Source organism: Parasteatoda tepidariorum, chromosome X1, assembly GCF_043381705.1.
Source record: "Parasteatoda tepidariorum isolate YZ-2023 chromosome X1, CAS_Ptep_4.0, whole genome shotgun sequence".
NCBI lineage: Eukaryota > Metazoa > Arthropoda > Arachnida > Araneae > Theridiidae > Parasteatoda > Parasteatoda tepidariorum.
Genome location: NC_092214.1, coordinates 15,535,151 through 15,545,326, shown reverse-complemented (window position 1 = coordinate 15,545,326; position 10,176 = coordinate 15,535,151). Strand labels below are relative to the sequence as shown.

General features: G+C 31.2%; 2 long non-coding RNA genes across 3 annotated transcripts in view; one reads left to right on the top strand and one right to left on the bottom strand.

The window, feature by feature from the left end:
• Positions 1-264: 264 nt before the first annotated feature.
• The window catches only part of LOC122270570 (uncharacterized), a 187,297-nt gene continuing 177,385 nt past the window's right edge, over positions 265-10,176 (bottom strand). The window contains exon 3 of one of the 2 annotated variants that reach the window (XR_011638247.1): positions 265-642. This is a non-coding gene — a long non-coding RNA (uncharacterized lncRNA). Of the gene's footprint in view, positions 643-2,167; positions 2,271-10,176 lie in introns of those variants that run through there. The other variant, XR_011638248.1, reaches the window with a different exon arrangement.
• The window catches only part of LOC139427078 (uncharacterized), a 165,438-nt gene continuing 159,047 nt past the window's right edge, over positions 3,786-10,176 (top strand). Inside the window, exon 1 of the long non-coding RNA XR_011638251.1 lies at positions 3,786-3,965. This is a non-coding gene — a long non-coding RNA (uncharacterized lncRNA). The remainder of the gene's footprint in view (positions 3,966-10,176) is intronic.

The following is a 10,176-nucleotide window of genomic DNA, read 5'->3' as shown; positions in this document are numbered from 1 at the left end:
TTATGTTATTTTGTAACATCCAACATAACTAATTGTTTACTCATAATCACATAAAATCCTGAAGCAAAATTATAATTATGTTTTTACCTTGTGTAAAATTCTTATATGTGTTCCACACCTCATTGACTCAGATGATGAACTGTATAGTTAAAAATTAATAATTATTACAATAATAAGAACATTACGATCATTAATTTTAAGTAATCAAATAATTATAGGTTTTAATGACTTCGTTAAAAATATTTTTAATGTTTAGAAAAAATGTTCTGATAATTGAAATTTTATTTAATTCTAATGTTTATTTAAAATTGCAGAAACAATACATAAATCTATCTTGATTCACGAGATAAGCTAGCTATAGAATGATATGATGGTTAGTAGTAGCTTCTTCGAATTCTTGGAAAAGAAATTTTCCCTTTGAAATCTAACAATTCAATTTCTCTCTCTTGAAAAAAAAAGTCTTTCTTCATATCAGGCTATACAGCAACCTCATTATCAGGTAAGCGCCAAGAGAAAATAGCTATATATGCCTAGAGAATATTAAGCCAAGCTCTTTATAGGGGTCGTTTCGGTTGGCCGGGGTGACCCCTTTACCTCTTCATCATCAGGTGAGGATCGTTGAGGTGGAAACTTTCTGGTAGCCTAAAAATAAAAGTAGGAATTAATAAATGGGTACAGCGAAAGATGTTGACGAAATATGGAATACACTTATTTGCAATTTGGCACCTGCATTGTATTCCTATGAGAACGGCGTTTTCACTTCTTCACAGAAAATTTTGAAATGAACAATTACAGCATCCCCTAATTTTTTAAAATTTCAATCCTAACTTATTGGAAATTCTCTCCTGAATCCGAAAATATGATTGTTTTTTCCTTCAAATGTGTTTTTTTAAATTATTAAACATTTAAATTGCCCAAAAAGGCTTCCGTAGGTGATCCAATCCAAAACGATTCCTGATTGGTAATGACGTAACATGTGCTCAATGGTAACGTGCCGCCTCCATCCGCCAATGCTATTTCAATGCTCTTTAGTTTTGATATCACTTATATCGTATGAACATCCTTTGTATATTATTATTATAATTTTTGTTAATTAAATTTACGGCTTTGAGAGTGTGTGCAAAATGGAAGAAAGATTTTTAAAACTTAAAGCTGTATATTTAACACTAAAATAGCTGAAGAAATGATTATGTAGCTCTTCACAGCCAATCAACATTTCTTTTCGTTTAAAATCAGTGGTGTTCAAATTCATAGAAAATATTATTTTATTCCACCTATTTTTAAGTTAAAGTAATGTGCTCAATTACAGCCTAATTACTTAATCAAAATTAATCGCAGATTAGATAGAAATAGTATAATAGTATTTAAATATATTAATGCGCATTAATGTACTTATCTATTCTCAATATTAGTCTTAGAGTATAATTCGCTTATAGTTAGAAAATTATTTTTACTTTTACATTTTAATTCCTCTTTCTGCAATGTAGTATTTACCACATATGCTTATTGGTAATTTTTCTCCTTATTTTTGCAAACTGCTTGCAAAGAAGAATTTTAAAATAGTAAAATTAATGCATAATACTTTTTTAATTAAAAAATTTAATAAAAATTGGTGAAAAAATCTCAGGTACAGCAATCCGTATCGCCGAAAACGAATAAACACTTTCAAGAATCTAGTCCATTGAAATATATCTGCCTATCATCATTGTCATAGTCTATGGGCTTATACTTAAAATTTCAATTAATGTAATTTAAGTTACTCACATAATTTCAGCGACTATCATTAAGCTGGACGTTTTTGTTTTCCTAAAGCTAAGCTAAAGAGTTAAAAAAAAATGTAAAATGAAAAGAAATTCTAATGTTTTAATTCTAATATTGAAAATGAAATTTTAATAATTTATTAGATAATTAAATATATGGTAATTTTAATATCTTTATTCTTCGAATAAATAGGAATTTTGCTTGGGTGAAAATTATTTTTATACGTAATAAAATTTAATTCCTGTTTCTGTAATGTAATGTAATAAATGAATATGCTTGATTTCAATTCTCTTATAACATACTTTAACGCATTTAAAAAATCTAAAATTATTCAATATAAAAAACTAATTCAGTATTTGTTTCATTTAACATGAAAATAAATCTTCGAAATTAATATGAATTTTTACCTTAAAACGAGACTGTCTTTCATACGACAATAATGACAATTTGTTAATTTTTAAAAGCAACCAGGAGCGTAACTGTTTCCAAAAATTATAAGACAATTTTTTCTGCAAAGAAATAACTAAATTATTAAATGAGAATTTTCAAGAAAGTTGTTAATTGGGTTAATAAGAATGCTTATGCTAAATACAGAAAGAAAAGTTCTTGTATTGTAAATATATGCATTTCTTTATTAAAAAAAAGAAAGGATATTTTTTTTTACACAGCTGTTACAATTATATCCTCTACAATTTAATTTTTGTTTTAAAATAAAAATTGCAATTACTGAAAGCTTTGGTCTCAACGTTTGTATTACAACAGAAGCTCGGTATAAAGAGTATATCATATCCGCTATTACGATAGTCCGCTATTACGATAAATTTTTACGTCACGGTCAAAATACTATTAATATTAAAGATGCCAAAATTTTTCGTTTATACTGAATTATAATTACTAGCCTTCCGCAATTACGAAAATTTTTTTTTAAAAACATTTTTCTGTTACTTAAGTGACATTATTATACAAAAAAGTTTAAATGGAAAATACTTTTATTTATTTCTGAAATCAATATAGTTCCTCTTTGCAATTTTCACCTCTTATATTTATAAAACAATGAGAATGCGACCACCGGCTAAGTTGTCTTCTTCCTAACACAAGAAAAGTCCTTTCGCTATTTTTTGAATTCCTGCCACGTACTTCGCCTTTGCACCTTTTGTTGAACATGTATTCATCACACTACCCTATACCTCTTTTTGACACCTTACTATTAAAATCAACATTCACTGTTATGACGTCAAAAGTTTTGCACTTCATTTCATTTTTTCGTGCAAAATCTTGTTACGATTTGGAAACTTGTAGTTGAAACATTCCTGTCTTTGACATTTCTACCTTTACGTAATTCAATTTACAATCTGTAAGCAAAAGTTGTCTACTCAAGATAAGTGTTTTAAATTTAGATAGTTTAAAATATAGAAAATATTGTAGAAAAAGAGGTAAATATGTCTATTTAATTTTTCAGTATAATTATTGATATTTTAACGTTATAAAGAAGAACAAAATATAGAATATTTCAACATGGAATACAATATTCTATTCTAATATAGAATGTGTTTTTCCTTGGAAAGATAGTTTCTTTTCTTTTTATGAATTGTCTTTATAACGAACTTTTATTGTACTTCAGCAATTTTGAAGTATAAAATTTATTTGTGAAATTGTAAAGAATAAAAATGCCGTTTTAACAGGAATATAATGTAGGCACTCATGTGACTCACAATATATTTTGAAACGTATGCGGGATATTATATTTCGATTAGGATTTGGATATTTAATAAGCAGCAATTTAACTTGAATTAAACTAAAAATTCAAAATTCTGCCGTCTTGATTGATTTCAATCACAATTTAACAAAAAAAAAAATTTATAAGCCCCGGGGTACACACGATCTAAAAGGCTTCTCATTTATTGTTAACACGCTAACATTAAGGCCAAGTTCGCGTGACTCATTATAATTATTGCAACCAATGAGGCGAAAGGAATGAAAAGTAAACGCGCGAAACTATCATATGTTCAGTGGGTAGAACAGAAGCTACTATTACGTTCACGCAAAAATATTTTTCTATCTTTTCCTTCTGAGCCTGAAAAGCAAATGTAAGTTGTGGCCAGGTGCGTAACTTTTCTTCTCAAACTATTCCGTTACAGTCTAGACGGAAAATACGGATTACGAGGTTAAATTCAAACAGCCTACTGGTGCAGAATTCAAAACAAGTAAGAGACACAAAAATAAATTATTCTAAACCCTTTTATTTTAAATTTCAGCAATTTTTATGATTTTACAAGAGTTTTCACGATTGAAATAAAAAATAATAATTATTGAAGGCTATTTTATTTGCATTTATAACTTTGTTTTGATGCTTTATCTCATCGTTACATTCCCAGAAGTCAATGTTAAGGGGTTGCCGTAGCACTACGGTTAAATCATAAGTGGGAAAATTGTAGAAGGAAGTTATACTGGAAAAAAACCATTTTCAAAATAACTTATGTGATTGGTTGTAGGACATATTTTAGTAGGATTAGTCATGGGCGAATGGAGGGAACTTCCTCTTTCATAGAACAATGTGATTTTTTGAATTATATTAACAATTTCTCTCTCTATATCGAAAGTTTCATAAATTCTTTAAAAATGAAAATATATTTCGATTTTTTGTGTGATTATTTTAAATATATTTTGATTCATTATGATCTAAGTTTTTCTTGATTGAAAATAAGGCAAATATTCATGTGCATTATAAGTATTTAAAAGTAAATTAACTTTTTAAAGTATTTAATCTATTCAAATTTTATTAATAATGATTTAAAGATTAACTGAAAAAAAAATCAACATTTTACTCATAACTGAAGGATTTATAAGAANATATATTTTGATTCATTATGATCTAAGTTTTTCTTGATTGAAAATAAGGCAAATATTCATGTGCATTATAAGTATTTAAAAGTAAATTAACTTTTTAAAAGTATTTAATCTATTCAAATTTTATTAATAATGATTTAAAGAGAAACTGTAAAAAAAAAAATCAGCATTTTATTCATAACTGAAGGATTTATAAGAATTTACAAATCAATCTATATATATATATATACACACATATACACACTACACACGCACACAAAAGAGACACATTAGATACACTTTTATTTAATATTTTTTCTTTATTTGTATAAAGTTATAAAATATTAAATATTTATTTTATATACTTTGGAGCATTTATAATTTCATTATGTGCAGTTAAGTTATTTTTTAATAATGTCGCCTTCATAATTGGAAGCTAAACAGGAATACAAATTTTTTTTCTATTATAACTATATNATATATATATATATATTAATTTATTCTTTTAGCAGACGTGTCATTATCTGTCTGTTTTATATATTAAAAAAAAGCAACATTTGTTTCTATTCTCGTATTATTCTTCATTGATAGCTCTAAACAGCTGCTTTTAGTTTGTTCGTCTACGGAAGGAAAAACTTCGCATTCGTCAGACACATTTTCTTCAATATTGTGTGAAATGTTTAAACTTAATAAACGCTTATTGATTATATTTTTTAATCACTCGAACCCTTAATCTAATTCACCAAAATTTTCATTGAGAGAAATTTTACTCCCTCCGAAATATCTATTTTGATTCAAAAACCACATTTGCATAATATATTTTTGTATTGTCATTTGCATAATAAGTAATTGATTTATAGAATCATTTACATTAATTATAATGTAATTGATTTAATGAATAAATTACGTCAATTATATTGTAACTGATATATAGAACAATCAAATTAATAAAGCAAAAATTTAAAATTTTATTAAATTATCACAATTACATTATTATTATTCAAATTACTAACCTATTTATTAATCAGAATCAGTTACACAAATAAATGCTAAAATGATTGACTTATGCGAAAAAAAAAACTTTCGGCGAGATTTAGTTAGCACCTAGCAGTTGAATACAGAGTGCTCTCTTATTGTTATTGTTTGGCGCGATGGTTCAGGGGATAGAGTGTTCGCCTTCTAATGAGGCTAACCGTGGGAGCTTTTAGTGGTTTTCCTCTCCATGTAACGCAAATGTGGGTTAGCTCCATCAAAATGTCCTCAAAGAAGGCAAATTTCGTCTAATACTTGATTAAGGAGTCCTCTTGTCTTCTGGATTGGGTTATAATTGAACATTAGTAGTCGTAAACCCTAACATTTGGTGGGCTATTCAACGACGGTTATCAAATAAAAAAGTGAACGTCTCCTGGCAATGTTATTTTCCTGACTCTTCGACTCATTTTTATTTTTAACGGTCATGACCTAAGCTCAAAGGGGTTATCGATGTCTTGACACTTCAGCTACTTTTGCAGAATTTTGCTATTCGTTTGAGATATTTCTAGCTAATTATCCATATCATAAACTTTTTTCGAAACTTTGTATTAACTTTATTCTTTTCTAGAAAACGTTTGAACTCATTAATATTTGTAAATTTTTTTATATCATATAGATTAATAAGTATCAATACGTACTACTGTTGTTTCTGCCGATATACATGAATGCTAGAATTTTTCTATTTTTTAAATTATACTTACGTATTAAATAACATTTGATGCAGGAAATTAACAGCAATAAAATTCAATTAATTGTGGGAAATTATAGACAATTTTTAAAAATTATTTGTAATTGTTTTTAAGGAAGTTATACGGAAATTTAATTTGCGCCATTGCAGATCATCCTTATGAATGATTCTCAGGCCGTCATCAATAGACAATTAGTGTAGTTTTAAAAAGTAGCAATGTTGTTGTTGTTTCTAATCCTTCATGACCTAGCAACAGCTAGATCTGGTACATGAGTCCATGTATTCTAGCGAAGTCAATAACAAGAAGTGGAGATGTTTTTAGGTCTTCCAAACCCAGACCCAGGCAGTCCAGGATATGCTCCAGAGAGGATGGCTCTGCATGACACTTATTGCAGGTTGAAAAAATTTTGCAGCCGGAGGTAAAAGTCATTCCTTTGAGATGGCCACTATTTAGTCTTGAAACTGCTGTCATATCTGGCTGATCCCCCTCCTCAAGAATGCAGCCGGGGCGCTTTCTACAATACCAGTGGTGAGCAGGGGGAGTTAGTCACATTTGTTTACAGTTTCTGTTCCATACAGAAGAAATTTCTTGGAAAGTGAGAGAGTCGCGACTAGTCAAAGTCTCTATGGAGCCCCTTTTGGCCAACATGTCAGCAATTTCATTACCTGACACATGTGCGTGAGAAGGTATCCACTGAATGTGAATGTCTCGTTTTTGGGACATGTGTTTTAGTTTTTCCAGTGTTTGCAAACCTGCATGGTCACTGACCTGATGACAATTTCGTAGGTGCTGAATTGCACTACTACTGTCACTAAGTATCCAAATGTCCTCAGATCCAGTGTCACTTAGGAGTGTTTCCAATCCGACGTCAATGGCGATGAGTTCGCTCCTAAAGACCGAGAAGTTATCTGGATTACGTCTTGAAAGTTTAAAAAGTAGCAATAAAACAAGGAAACAAATTTTAATGATATATTCCTCTAAACTTTAATGATACATTCTTCTACACTATTCTTTTAAACTTCACTTACTTATTCTTCTCAATTCCAACTACCTTATGTTTGCAGTTAAAATTTGTTTAAATCCGTTTAGGTTTATATATGCAACAGGCAGAAAATTCGTAGATATACACTTTCTGGTCAAAAGTACTCGAACACCCAGTAATTTTGGTGGTGGAACCATATTGGTGTGGGAACGTTTCTTGTGGTTTGACTGGGTCCCAAATCCATGGCAATATTTCGGGGAAGGCCCATTTCTCTTCCAGTATGATAACTGCTCCATTCACACATCGAGGCTTGCACAGACGTGGTTTGACGAAATGGGTGTTCAAAAATTGGACTGGCCTTCTCAGAGCCACGATCTAAATCCCATAGAACACGCTTGGGACGAAATAGAACTCAGATTACGTAGCCAGCCAATTAGACTATCCTCACTGCAAGCACTCACTACAGCTGTGATGGAAGTCAATTCCTATGGCCACCTATCAAAAACTGGTGGAAGTCTTCTCAGACGTGTGCAGGTTGTCATCGATGCAAAAGTGTGACCAATGGTTGGTTGGTGTCGTGTCCATGGGGAGAACTATAAATATCCATGAGTGTGCAAAACACAACCGGCTAACTCCTTGATGTTGTCGGAGTACAGATTCTCGATGTTAAAGGGGGAGAATTCCCCAAGCTGAACCAGGGATCTTAAAATGGCAAGGCAGTCAAAAATATATTTTGGTGTCAGTGGAATATCATCACAGTTATTGCAGAGACGGTAGGTCCTACTATTGCCATCTCACAGGATCTTCGTACCTCGATAGTGACCAGTTCTAAGGATGATAGTTTTGGTAAGGTCTCTATTTGCATTTATTGCAAATCTGCGAGTCTTTTTACACTGTGTTTTCTCTCAGACGGAACCTTGCGATCGCATTAACATCGTCAAGAGAGACCTTGACGATATTTTCATTATTGAGATTTCTCCCTTCCTTGGCAAGTAGGGGGATCAATATCCTATTAATATGTGTCTCAAGACACTCTAAGTCCATACCGCTGGATTTCCGGATACTTTTGCCGAGATAGTGCATATTTTTTTAACGAAGTTCATTTCCAAAGAATCGCATATTTATTTGGTACAAAAAAAAATAATTTTATTAAGGAGAAATACTTTCTAAACTTTTTACTTTCAAATTGTACTTACTTTTGAAAATAACACAAATTGATTGTTTTATGTTATTTCATAAACTAATTATTTGATATGAATTTATCAAATTTCTTAAATGCTGGGGAAATTTAAAAACAGTTATAAGCTAACTTATTGGCGATGGAGACAGAGAAAGTTTTACGACGACAACAATCAAGATTAAATTTCTAGTTTAAATTTTTGGAAAAAAATAATAAAAACTTTGACATTCGATGTAAGTTTGCAAATTTATCGAACTCTTAACTTAATAAGTCAAAACTTTTTTTCTGAAGTGGATAGTTTTTATAAGTAATTTTCATGACAAAAAATATTTTTTTGCTCTACATGTAACTCCTACATTGAATTCCAAAACCATGATTTTTCTTAAAATTGCCATTTTTGTAATAGAAAATGGCCTTGCAACATTGCAAATTAAAGGTATTCTCATGAATTTCAAAAATATTAAATACAAAAAAGTTTTAATGTCGTTTTCACAAGCGTCCTTATTATCGTCATTTTGAATAAAATGTTTGCTTTCTTAAAAATACAAATTTTGTTTGCTGATGCTGATTTCGGCGATTTACCAGTTGTTTCAAGATGTCCCACAAATTTTCAATGGGGTTGAAGTCAGATGATTTTGCCGGTCAGTCAAGATGTAAAAGAGTGTCTGAGTGTTCATAAAACCAGTCACATATTCTTCCGACCGCTAAACTTTGCTGTTGTCATCTTGCAAAATAGGGGCATCGACAAAAACTCCTTATGAAGATGGTGACTGAAAGGCAGCATCTAATCATCCAGAATGTTCAAATAAACAAGTTGGTTCATATTAGTGGCAACCTCAGTGAGAGGGCCCAATCCATAATGAGAAAAACCTTCGGCTTGAACCTGACCTTGCATACAATCAGGATGAGATGCTTCATCTGCTCTTCGTAGCACTCGACGATGTGCGTCTTTTGAATAAAGGCTAAAACGTGATTCGTTAGACCATATTAAATCCCGCCAGTCAGCTGCTGTCCATGTTCGGTGACTTCTAACCCACTGAAGCCGTGCTGCTGCATGTGCTTGCGTGAGCAATGACTTCTTACGAGATGTTCGACTCTAAATGTCCATTGCATGTAACTCCCGACACAATGTTCTCTCACTAACAGGTCGGAATGGACCTTTATTTACTAACTGAAGCAATTCTTGTCGGGTTTGGAAGTGATTTCGTTTGACAAGTTGTTAAACACGTTTTCGGACCCTTTCGTGCAGGATTTTTTTCTCCAACCATAATTCTGACGTCGTCTTTCGTGACCACGTGTATAACACCACTCCTTGTAGCCACGTTGAACAGTCAGCTTTGAAACACCAACAAATCCAGCTACTTCATTCACCGTATGACCATGGGCACGGCTACACACAATGGCCCTTTTTGCCACTCTATCATACATCCTTACACTTACCCATACTTATACACAATTTTCGATTCAAACAAAAATATCTTAGTAATAGCTACTTACCTTTGATCACATTGAAGCAATGTGTACGCAGTTGTGCTCGTCACTTGACCACTGCGTCATGTAACGAAACCTAACGATTCAACTGTGCTTGCGGGGTAGGGTGACTAATTTTTTGTTCGGTGAGCTTATATATATATATATATATATATATAAAGATAGATATATGGAGAAAACATGGAAAATATTAAAGATTAATGAAAAAAGAAGAA